General features: G+C 40.4%; 2 long non-coding RNA genes across 7 annotated transcripts in view; one reads left to right on the top strand and one right to left on the bottom strand.

Moving 5' to 3' along the window:
- Positions 1 to 538: 538 nt before the first annotated feature.
- Positions 539 to 10,041, top strand: part of LOC140633408 (uncharacterized) — a 45,883-nt gene continuing 36,380 nt past the window's right edge. For 3 of the 5 annotated variants that reach the window (XR_012031017.1, XR_012031016.1, XR_012031014.1), the window contains exons 1-2: positions 541 to 733; positions 8,347 to 8,470. This is a non-coding gene — a long non-coding RNA (uncharacterized lncRNA). Of the gene's footprint in view, positions 829 to 8,346; positions 8,471 to 10,041 lie in introns of all 5 variants that reach the window. The other 2 variants (XR_012031018.1, XR_012031015.1) reach the window with 2 other exon arrangements.
- LOC140633409 (uncharacterized) lies at positions 1,802 to 10,027 on the bottom strand. Of its 2 annotated transcripts, XR_012031021.1 has the most exons (4): positions 9,853 to 10,027; positions 4,220 to 5,421; positions 3,972 to 4,080; positions 1,802 to 2,999 (listed from the first exon to the last, which is right to left on the bottom strand). It is a non-coding gene; the product is annotated as an uncharacterized lncRNA (long non-coding RNA). The 2 variants fall into 2 exon arrangements; XR_012031020.1 differs by having other exon boundaries at positions 3,972 to 5,421.

Genomic DNA, 10,041 nt, shown 5'->3' with positions numbered 1-10,041 from the left:
TGTAGGTCAACAGATGTTGTCATGAAAAATAAGAACTAGGAAATTAGAAAATCTAACTGCTTTGCAAGGCTTATTAGCACAAAACTGCAGCAATATGCTTTGTATTTTTTTTTAGGAGAGGGTCTGTTTTGGGCATTCTACTCATTGTCTTGTGGACTTCTTTGTACCAAGACATAGATACATAGATTGTGCTGTGTAGATTTGTTTAATTAATTAAGAAATATGTTTTTTTTTTTTTTTTTTTTTTTTTTTTTACTTGGAAACAAAAGACTCTGGGGATATGATTCTTGAGTGGACCGCCAAAAAACTAAGAATTTAATGGGTAGTAGGATTCAGAGTCATCTGGTGCTTAGTCCAGCTTTTTTTCTTTTTTTTTTCCTGAGGTTGAGATCCTTCTGGCAGTATCATGTATCCATGAGTTTGGGAGTTGAAGGCATGTTAGAGAGATAACAGTATAAGTCCCTAAAATGTACAACCTAGTGTAGAAATTCTCTTTAGAACCTTCTAGTTAGAGGTTGCTTAGCAACTGCTTATTAAACTTTCCAGGATGGAAGGAAGCATGGACAAGGCATACCATTATGTTTGGGTAAATCTCAATATTTAGAGGCAAATTAATTTTAGACAGCTGACTTCTAGCCTTGGATGCATCCACACGCCGGGTCCTGGAGCTTCACAGAGGAAAATCTAACACTCCCATTAGCACGCCAGTCTCTCAGATGGCTGAAGTCTACAGGTACAGGTCCTCAGAGCACCCTCTACTTCCAGATCACACTTTCATTGATCTATCCACCATTGCTCTAACATCCTGGCCACCATGCTGTCTTCGTGGTAAGCCACAGACCCGTGGGGCTCTTCTGAAGGAAGGTGTGCTGGTCTGGACACCCAGTTCACTGGGTGCGAACGGATTTGTAAACTTTATCCTTTCTATGGGATAAAAATGTGTACTAAATTGCTACATTAAATTGACAACATCCTTCTTACAGAGAGTTGCCACTCTGTCTAAGAAAATTTCCAGGGAAGAAATGCTTTTACTCATGAATTCATGCTTCTTCATTTGCTGTGGGCCTTTCTACTTTCTGATTCTCATTTCCCTTCCAACCTACTCCTTTCTTGCTAGATCACTCTTTGGTTTCCTTTGAGGGAGGGACAAGTTTCCCAAGTGGTACTCTGGTAGTTCAACACTCCAGTGATTTAAGACCTAATATTAAAGAAGAGACACGATAAAAGGCGGAGATTTTATGGACGGAAACACACTTTAAAAGTCAGCCATAAGGTGCTTGAGACAAACAGTAGTAAAACACCACAAGTATTAGGTACACCAGTAGTAGCACTCCAAGGCACTCTGAAGCAGGAAAAATTGAGATGTTTTCTCGATAATCCAAGTACCTTGCCACCAGCAAACATCCTGTCCTACAGTTTCTTCTTTACATCAATTTTATGATTTAAAATATGACAAAAAATATGTGTTGGAGAATTACCCTGAAAGAAAACATAACTAAATGTTGACAATGATGAAGTGATGAGTCATGTTTTTCTAATTATATTTGTGTTTTTTTGGACTTTCTTTTTTGAATATTTGTTATTTTTGTAATGGGAAAAATATTTACTTTGGAGAGTGTAGTGGCCTTTTTATGGACTTCTCTTCAGCCTCGTATATGGGATAAAGTCTTATATAATATACACAAGTGTATGGGAAACCCATGGGTACTAACAACAAAAAAGCTTTCAGAGGAAACATGGTTTTGAAAAATTTTTAACTCTACAGTTTTTTTTAAAGATATTTATTTATTTATTCATGAGAGAGACAGGGAGAGAGAGAGAGAGAGAGAGAGAGAGAGAGAGGCAGAGACACAGGCAGAGGGAGAAGCAGGCTCCATGCAGGGAGCCTGACGTGGGACTCCATCCGGGGTCCCCAGGATCAGGCCTCGGGTTGAAGGCGGCACTAAACCGCTGAGCCACCCAGGCTGCCCCTAACTCTGCAGTTTTGAAAATATTTCAAACCTTCCCTTTGCTAAACGGGGAAATTCTTTGAAAACTGGCTAATGGTCTCAAAAACAGTTCAAACAGATTTATAGGAAAAAAATATTTGGGTCCTATCTTAAAATAGTCTCTTTATAAATAAAAAGCCTGACGTTTTTGAATCCAGACTCAAATAATTTCCAACGCATTTTAGATTAGGTTGTTTCATAAAGGGATGACTTAAGTTCTTAGAAGAAAGCTTGCTCCGGAATCTGGTGCGATTGTCCCATCTGACACTGAATTTCCAAAAGTAGGATGGCTCCTGTGAAAGACGCATGGTTTTCAATTTGAGGCTGATGGTCCAGAGAGCAGCACCGCTCCAACTGCCGGCTCTGCAAAGATAATAGCTTGCTGAGCCCACACTGGCCTCACTCATAGTCACCAACGCCCCTACCGTGTGCCTCATCCCATTACCATTACTCCTCATCTGTTCTACTTGAGTTGGAACGAAGGGAACAGATTTCCGAGTCTGGGAAGCATTTCTTACTTTCTTTATCTACATCCTGAGGGGTTTGAACTAAATCCTTTCCAAGACCCCTACCAGATATAAAATCCTGAGCTTCTTATATTGCATCGTCGAATGCTGGGATTGCTCACAGACACATGTGCCTGGGAACTTCCAGCAACATGCTGGAACGGAAAGTCAAGAGTATGTGAAATCAGGCAGTTTTTAATCTTTGGCATTTGTAGTATATATCATCATCCGGATAACTGTTCTGTTTCTTTTAACTCTGTCTTATACAAATAGGGGATCATGCTCTTGCAGATTTCGGAGGCAGCTTTATATTCGCTCTCTTTTTCACCCTTCCATCTCTTCCTCTTTGATTTGTTCGTGGTTTGTATTTTTTATCCCATTTCTGTCCTGTTCATTCTTTGTCCTCTTGTTTTCTCTCTTTGCTTGCTGTGATGTTTTTCTACTGGAGATTCTGTGAAATTAGTTGTCCCTTGGATAGAATAAACACCAAGAGAGTACTGGCATTCTTGGGTTTAAAAAAAAAACAAAACATTAATTTTCACAACACTAAATTCGAACATCCTAGTTGGCAAATCTATATCGTTTCCTGTTCGTATAATGAAAGCGCCACCCTGACTGTGCTGGGTCGCTGTGCTGTCTTTGCTCCTACTCCTTGGGGTGTCCCTTGTACTGTCACCATCCCCCAAAACCTCCTTTCACACACAGACCTGATGTTCTATAAGCATTCCATTCTACTTAAGGCCTGATATTTATACTACCAAAATGATGCTTGGAGAAAAGCTTCCTGGATTCTTAAGTTATGTTATTATTTGTGTAGTCAAACCAAAATAACACAAAGGAAAGGACCAAGCACAGTCCTACATTTGGAAAATGGAAGACACTGCCACCTGTCTCCCTACCCCCACATGTCTAGAGGATGACTGGGCCATTCGAAGGGGTTTGCACAGAGTCTTAGACATGTGGATGTGGCTGAGGGAGGGGGATAATCCCAAAAGTCTTTTAGGCGACTTTGGGGGAACAGGTTTGCTAAAAGGAAAATTGTGTTGAGAGAAAAGTTCAATAGCTAATGCTGTCGGTCTAATGGAACAGGCTGTCATAAGACAACAAAAACAAAAACACGGCTGGAAAATGACTAATTTGAGGACATTTGTAATTTTGTGGCTCAGTAGCAATTATAGAGTAGCAATACATGGATCGATGTTGTCAGGCTACGAAAGCAAGAAATCTTAATCAGAAAACAAGTCATAAATACTCCTCTAGAATAATCTAGAACTTATGTCTTCAAACCTCTCTTCTTACACAAACTTCATCATTGATAGGAATTTCTAAACTAGACATTTTTAGCAATATTTTTTCAGAAATACTCTCGGTAGAAGTAGTGATAGATGGATGGGGGGCAATAGTGAATATTTGCTTTAAAAAAATCATTTTCAACTGGATCTTTCTTCCAAAGAACAAGTTTGTACCTTTTACCTACCTAGAAAATGTCCAACACCTAGCGATTCAACAGCTACTTTTATTTTCGAACGTCAAATTGTGCACACGATCCTTGTGCTATGTATCGGAAGGCCAGTGCCACGAGCACACTGAGAAAGAAAAATCTTGACATAACACATTTAAAGTGTGTTCCTCCCCACGTCCCCTCCCCAGACTCAGCCTCACTTCAGAAAGCTGAGGGGAGGATTCTGGTAAGAGGCATGCCTTCCAGGGAGGAGTGGCCCCTACCTTCTAACTGCAAGGACAAAGCGTGTTTTCATAGTTGGTATGTGGGTATCACATACATTTAACAGGTCCTGAGACTATTGGAAAATCTCCAAGTCGGTACTGACTGCCAAGGTGATTTCAAAATCCCTGGTGATTTCAGGCTCCTTACAATGCAAATGGCAGGAGATTTCAACAGTAGACACCTACGGCTCGTGCCGTGCTAAAGCAACCCTGGTGGCAACTTAGGTGTCATTCCGACACCAAGGCTTTACTTTGTGGGTCTGAAAAGGCCAGCTTTCCTGGCCTGTTATCAACTGAGATGAACTGCTGCTTCAAGGTCAAGACAAATGACAAATGACAGAATGGCTGCTGTTCCATCGTCTCTGGCCTGCCAACATGTGGGTCAACTTGTGCCTCTTCCCTGTCGATCTGACACGGTGTTTCTACAATCTATTGCCCTCCAGCAGGCATTTCATCCTAGTGAATTCAGCATCACTGCTGAACCATCCCTTGCATCTCCTCCTTTTGTTCTCCAAAGGAAGGTGGCATCCTGGGTCCTCAGAGTTTACAGCTTTATTGCGATAAAGGGGATGAGAGGAAGTGGGGGACAGAAGTGCCTCTGGGGGATCCTCTTGCTTGCATTCAATCTTGAATTGAGAGCAGTTGCCTGGGAAACAAAGCCTAAAAAATTTTTTTTTTTTTTCACATGCATCTTCAAATCTTCCAATGGCAGGATGTGCTTCTGGGTTGAGAGCAATGAAGCTCTTCAGTTCTGAAGGCCCAAGAAGATGAGGTTTATTATCTTCCCAGCCCAGCTGAGCATATCACAGATACTTTCTATCATCCTGCTAATCAACTAGAACATGCATATGTGAAAAACAGAAACAAAAAAGGTTAAACAGAAACAAAAAAGATTAAACCGTTCTTTTCTGGTGGCCTGAGTTGAGAGGCGTCAGGGAGCAGCAGAGAGGTTGCAGCAATGCTGTTAGAAGACTCATTCCTGGAACATGCCTCGAACCGGTAACTTAGCTTGCGCACTCAGTCTGTGTGTCTGCCAGGCTCAGCTGCTAGAGCGAATGATTATCTGGGCCTCTGAGACTGTATCTTAGGCCTGCTGGTCAGTGTCTTTCAATATTTATTGAGTTCTGATGTCGCCAGTGTCTGGGTGGGAAAAAAAAGTTCCTTTATCCTCTTATGTTCAATGACGAGGCCTGTGAATTAAACTGACAAAAGACAGAGACATAAGAGAAAAGGTTTATTTTGTTTGTACAGGAAGCTTCACAGAAAACAGGTGAAAAACAGAAGTTGTTTGGCTTGAGAGTTTATAGGCCATTTTAACAAAGGGGATGAATTGTGGAGAAGAGACTAGTTGAAGGAAAAGGGATTTGGGCTTCAAGGGGCAGTAAATATACGGGGGAGACGAATGGAAGATAAACAGCATTTAGTAATGTTTGTTGTGCAGACTCAAATCAGTGTGTCATCTTCTTCTTGCTACAGGAGAGGAGACACTTTCACACTAGAAGCGTGTGCCCTGCTTTTAGGTGGAAAAGAGGAGGGCAGCGTGTTCCTCCTGCATCTGCTGTTTCTCATTGCCTTCAGCTCAAAATAATCCTCATGCCAAAATGGCATCTTTTGGGGTGGCATGCCCTAATCCCCTTCATTATCATTGCATTGACGTACTGCTGTTTTTGTTTTTGTTTTGTTTTTTTTGCCCTCCTATGCATAGACTAACTTGTTGATTCATTACTGATTAAATGAAGACATGAATTATAAAAGCAGACTCTTTTGCATTGAAAGCATCAAAGAAAGGTACTAATTTTTGACATTTCACCAGCTCAAGCATATGTATTGACTGGGACTTTTTTCTTTCCCTTCAGAAATACATTCAGTAGAAATGTTGATTGTGCTAGAGATAATGATCATAATGAGTGTGCGTGTGTGCCTCTGTCTGCTACCAACTGTATGAACACAAGACAAATGTTTGGAATGGAAATTATGCTTCCCTTCTAAAGGGTAGTATTATGTATTTTATTCCTCAAACGCATAATCAAGTAACAAGAAAGCCTCAACAAGTCTGTGGGAGGGGAGGGCCATTACTTCACCAGTTTTAGTGTCCTATGAGTTACAAAAACAGAAGACATTTATGTTGGGGATGGCCTCAATAATTCATTATTAAATAAGCAACAATTCGCACTTCTCTTAGCAGTGCATTTTTTTCATGTTCCCAGAGTCTTTTTTTTTTTTAAATGTTGTTATTTATTTATTTGAGAGAGAGAGAGAGAATGCATGTGCTAGGAGGGGGAAGGGACAAAGGGAGAAGGAGAAGCAGACTCCTTGCTTAATGGGGAGCCTGGTGCAGGACTCGATCCCAGGACCCTGGGATCATGACCTGAGCCACAGGCAGATGCTTCACCGATTGAGCCACCCAGACGCCCCACGTTCCCAGAGTCTTAGGCACATACCAGGAGTGCTCTAAATTAGTAAACAGTTATGTAGTTTCTTCAAGAGCAGATAACTTGCTTTCAGATGAACCCCGCTTCCTCTGCCTGGTATTTATTTACTTCATATCTTCCGATGTCCAAATCCAGTCCACTGCTTCATATCTATTTCAAATGCCGTCTCACGCTTAACTTCTTTTGATGCCTCTCCCCCCATTTCGAACTGCGATGGCAATTTTTTCTGTCTCTCTCACAAAACTATCACTGTCTATCATGCTTGTCACTTAGTTGTGTGCCTTATATCTTCTACAAAAGTGTGAGCTCCTGAAAACAGAGTCAGAGACTAGCACAGTGCCTTGATCAGATCAGTGCTCAGTAAATATTTCACAAATAAATGAAAAAGGGGAGATAATACAGTGAGGTCTTGATTAGTCTTGATTTGATTAGCTGCTTTGTTGATTATGTTTGGGAAACCTTGTGCTCACTTATTTTCAATTGGTAGATGCTTGAGAAACAGGATTTAATATTAATAACAATCTGAGCCAAAAAATGAAAAAAAAATGCCATAAATCTTAGGTGACATCATGAACAACAAAGCCAAACACATAATTTGGTGCAATGTGAAATAGAAATAGCTTTGGGATTGCTCTCTGTTTTTGCATTACTTATTGATTTGATCTTGCTATAGGCAGGGAGGCATAGAAGTTGACTGTAGTATACGAACAAGTTGGGGCAGGGAAACAGTCTTCTTGGAACTTAAGAGATAAAACTGTTTTCTTCGAAGGACTGCTTGCATTCAGTGGACAAAATGGTTCTGACTTAACGACATCAACAATATGGTCAGGAACGACCCAAATGGCATCTTTCTAAAGGGAACTGGAGATAGATGTCTGGGCATCTTTACAAATGAACTTTTCAAATATCCAAAAAAAGAGTTGCAGGGAGCATTTCTGACACACAGGGAAATAAAGACCTCATATAAATTTGAATGGAAAGAGTAAATTTCCTCACTACCTCATAGTTGCCAAGAGAAATAATTCACTCAGGTGGTGTAACTTGTTTTCAGTGAAAAATTGGGGGAAAAAAGGGGGAATGATCGACAAACCCATTTTTAAGTAATAAAGAAACCATCGTAGAGATCTAAAGGGAAATCTAATAAACATAATAAAAAGCGCTAAGCACAATAACAAGAAAAAAATGTACAGAGCATGTAACAAATTCCATAAAAAGATGTCTATTCTGTTTTTCAATAAAATGACAATTCACTTTGTACAGGGAGCGAAGCTTCATTGCTTCTGTCAGTCAAAGAAAGTAACCCAAATATTGACCTTTACCAGTTCCCTACAGATTAGGAAGCTGTTTCTTGTAATAAAGATTCTGGTTCTGAGAAGTTGAATTTGCAGAAATCTGCAAACTTAAACCTGTCCACATGTTGGAGAATTGAGAAATTAAGGAGGCTATGTTCTTCAATCCAACATCCTTTCTGTTGTAGGACCAATGGGTGAACACAACACACTCCTCTCATCTGTGAAAAATGATGTGAGTTGCAAATTCTACGTTGCATAGGCTTCTGATGACTATAGAGCTGACCCTTGAACTATACCAGGTCCACACAGGCAGAAGTTTTTCAATAAACATAGTACAGTAGTATCAATGTGTTTTCTGTTATGATTTTCTTTTTTTTAAAGATTTTATTTATTTATTTGACAGAGAAATAGAGAGGAATAGCAGAGACAGAAGAAGAAGCAGGCTGTCTGCTGAGCAGGGTTGGATCCCAGGACCCTGAGATCATGACCTGAGCCGAAGGCAGACACTTAATCAACTGAGCCACCAGGTGCCCGTGTTAGGATTTTCTTAACAACATTTTCCTTTCTGTAGCTTGCTTTATTGTAAGAACACAGCTTCTGTATTAGATATAACATACAAGAGATGTGTTAATCAACTTTGTTATTGGGCTTCTGGTCAACAGTAAGCTATTATTAGTAGTAAAGATTTTGGAGAGTCAAAAGTATACACGATTTCTGACTGTGTGGGGCATTGGCACCCCTAACCCCCACCTTCTTCAATGGACTGTATATTAATATTCTTTGTTGCTGTCATGTATAAGATGGTATCTCTGGTGGGTTCCATAACCCTACAGGTTTGACATTCTGTGTTCAGAGAGAGTTCCCCTGGGCCCAGGACAAGCCAGCTGAAGGCATCAACCTGAACTATTGACTATGAAGCCACTAGCCACATACGGCTATTGAGCACTTGAGATGTGGCTAGCCCGAACTGAAATGTGCTGTCCGTGTAAAATACAAGCCAGATTTTGAGGGCTTAGGCTGAAAAAAGAATGTAAACTATCTCAATATTTTTTTATACTGATTGCATGTTGCAATGACAAACTTGGAATATATTTGATTACCTAAAATATATTATTAAAATTAGGCTCACCTGTTTCTTTTTACAGAAATGTGGCTTTCATGTGTGTGGCTTAATTTACTGTGACTATTTGAATTGAAAATTACATCTGTGACTGGCATTTGTGCTCACATTCTATTTCCATTGGACAACTCTGGTATAGGGGACAGATCTTCCTTTACAAGAAAGGCCTGTGGCACGTACAGGCTCTAGGTCATGGTCTGCAAAATGCTCAGGGCTAGAACCGAGAGGCTGTGGGAGATTCCATCAGCGTTTGGGAATGTGTGACCTGCAAAGCCAGAGATAAAATAGTAAAATCTGGTCTTGAGACATATATATGCTCCTCCTGTTTCTTCGAGCCTCAAGGTTGGATTCCTTAAAACAATATTGTATGAAGATATTTATGTAAACAACGCTAGTTCTTCAAAAACAATTCTTATCAACGGGGTCTTTTGGGCTTGGGATGTGGCCTTCCTTTCATGCCACAGATTTACTGTCCTAAGGAATGATGCCTGAAATATCATATGTTCATTAAAATAAAACTGGTACCATTGACATTAACCATTAAGAAGTTGTTACTAACTCCAGTGATGAGTCAGAGTCTGAATAAGAAAGCAACTCAAAGTGTCATTAGAAATTCCTTCTTTATCTTTCTTTCATTGTGTTTTTTTCCTTTGACTAAAACTCCCTGTGAGAAATCAAATACATTCAATAGGCAATAATATTATCTAGTGTAGTCTTAGCCCGTTTGGGCTGCTAAAGCAAAGAACCATAGACTGAGTGGTTCATGAACAACAGACATTTATTTCTCACCGTTTTGGAAGCCAGAAGTCCAAGCTCTGGGTGCCAGGGTGGTTAGGTCGTAGTGAGACCCCTCTTCTGGGCTGCAAAACTGTTGACTTTGTGTCCTCACGCCGTGTAGACAAAATGCACAGCTCCCTGGCCTCTGTGACAAGGCTGCTGATCCCATTATGACGGCCCCATCCTTATGACCTCATCACC

This window comes from Canis lupus, chromosome 5 (genome assembly GCF_048164855.1).
Source record: "Canis lupus baileyi chromosome 5, mCanLup2.hap1, whole genome shotgun sequence".
NCBI lineage: Eukaryota > Metazoa > Chordata > Mammalia > Carnivora > Canidae > Canis > Canis lupus.
Note: the sequence above shows the minus strand (reverse complement) of the source record. Positions and strands in the feature narration are given on the sequence as shown.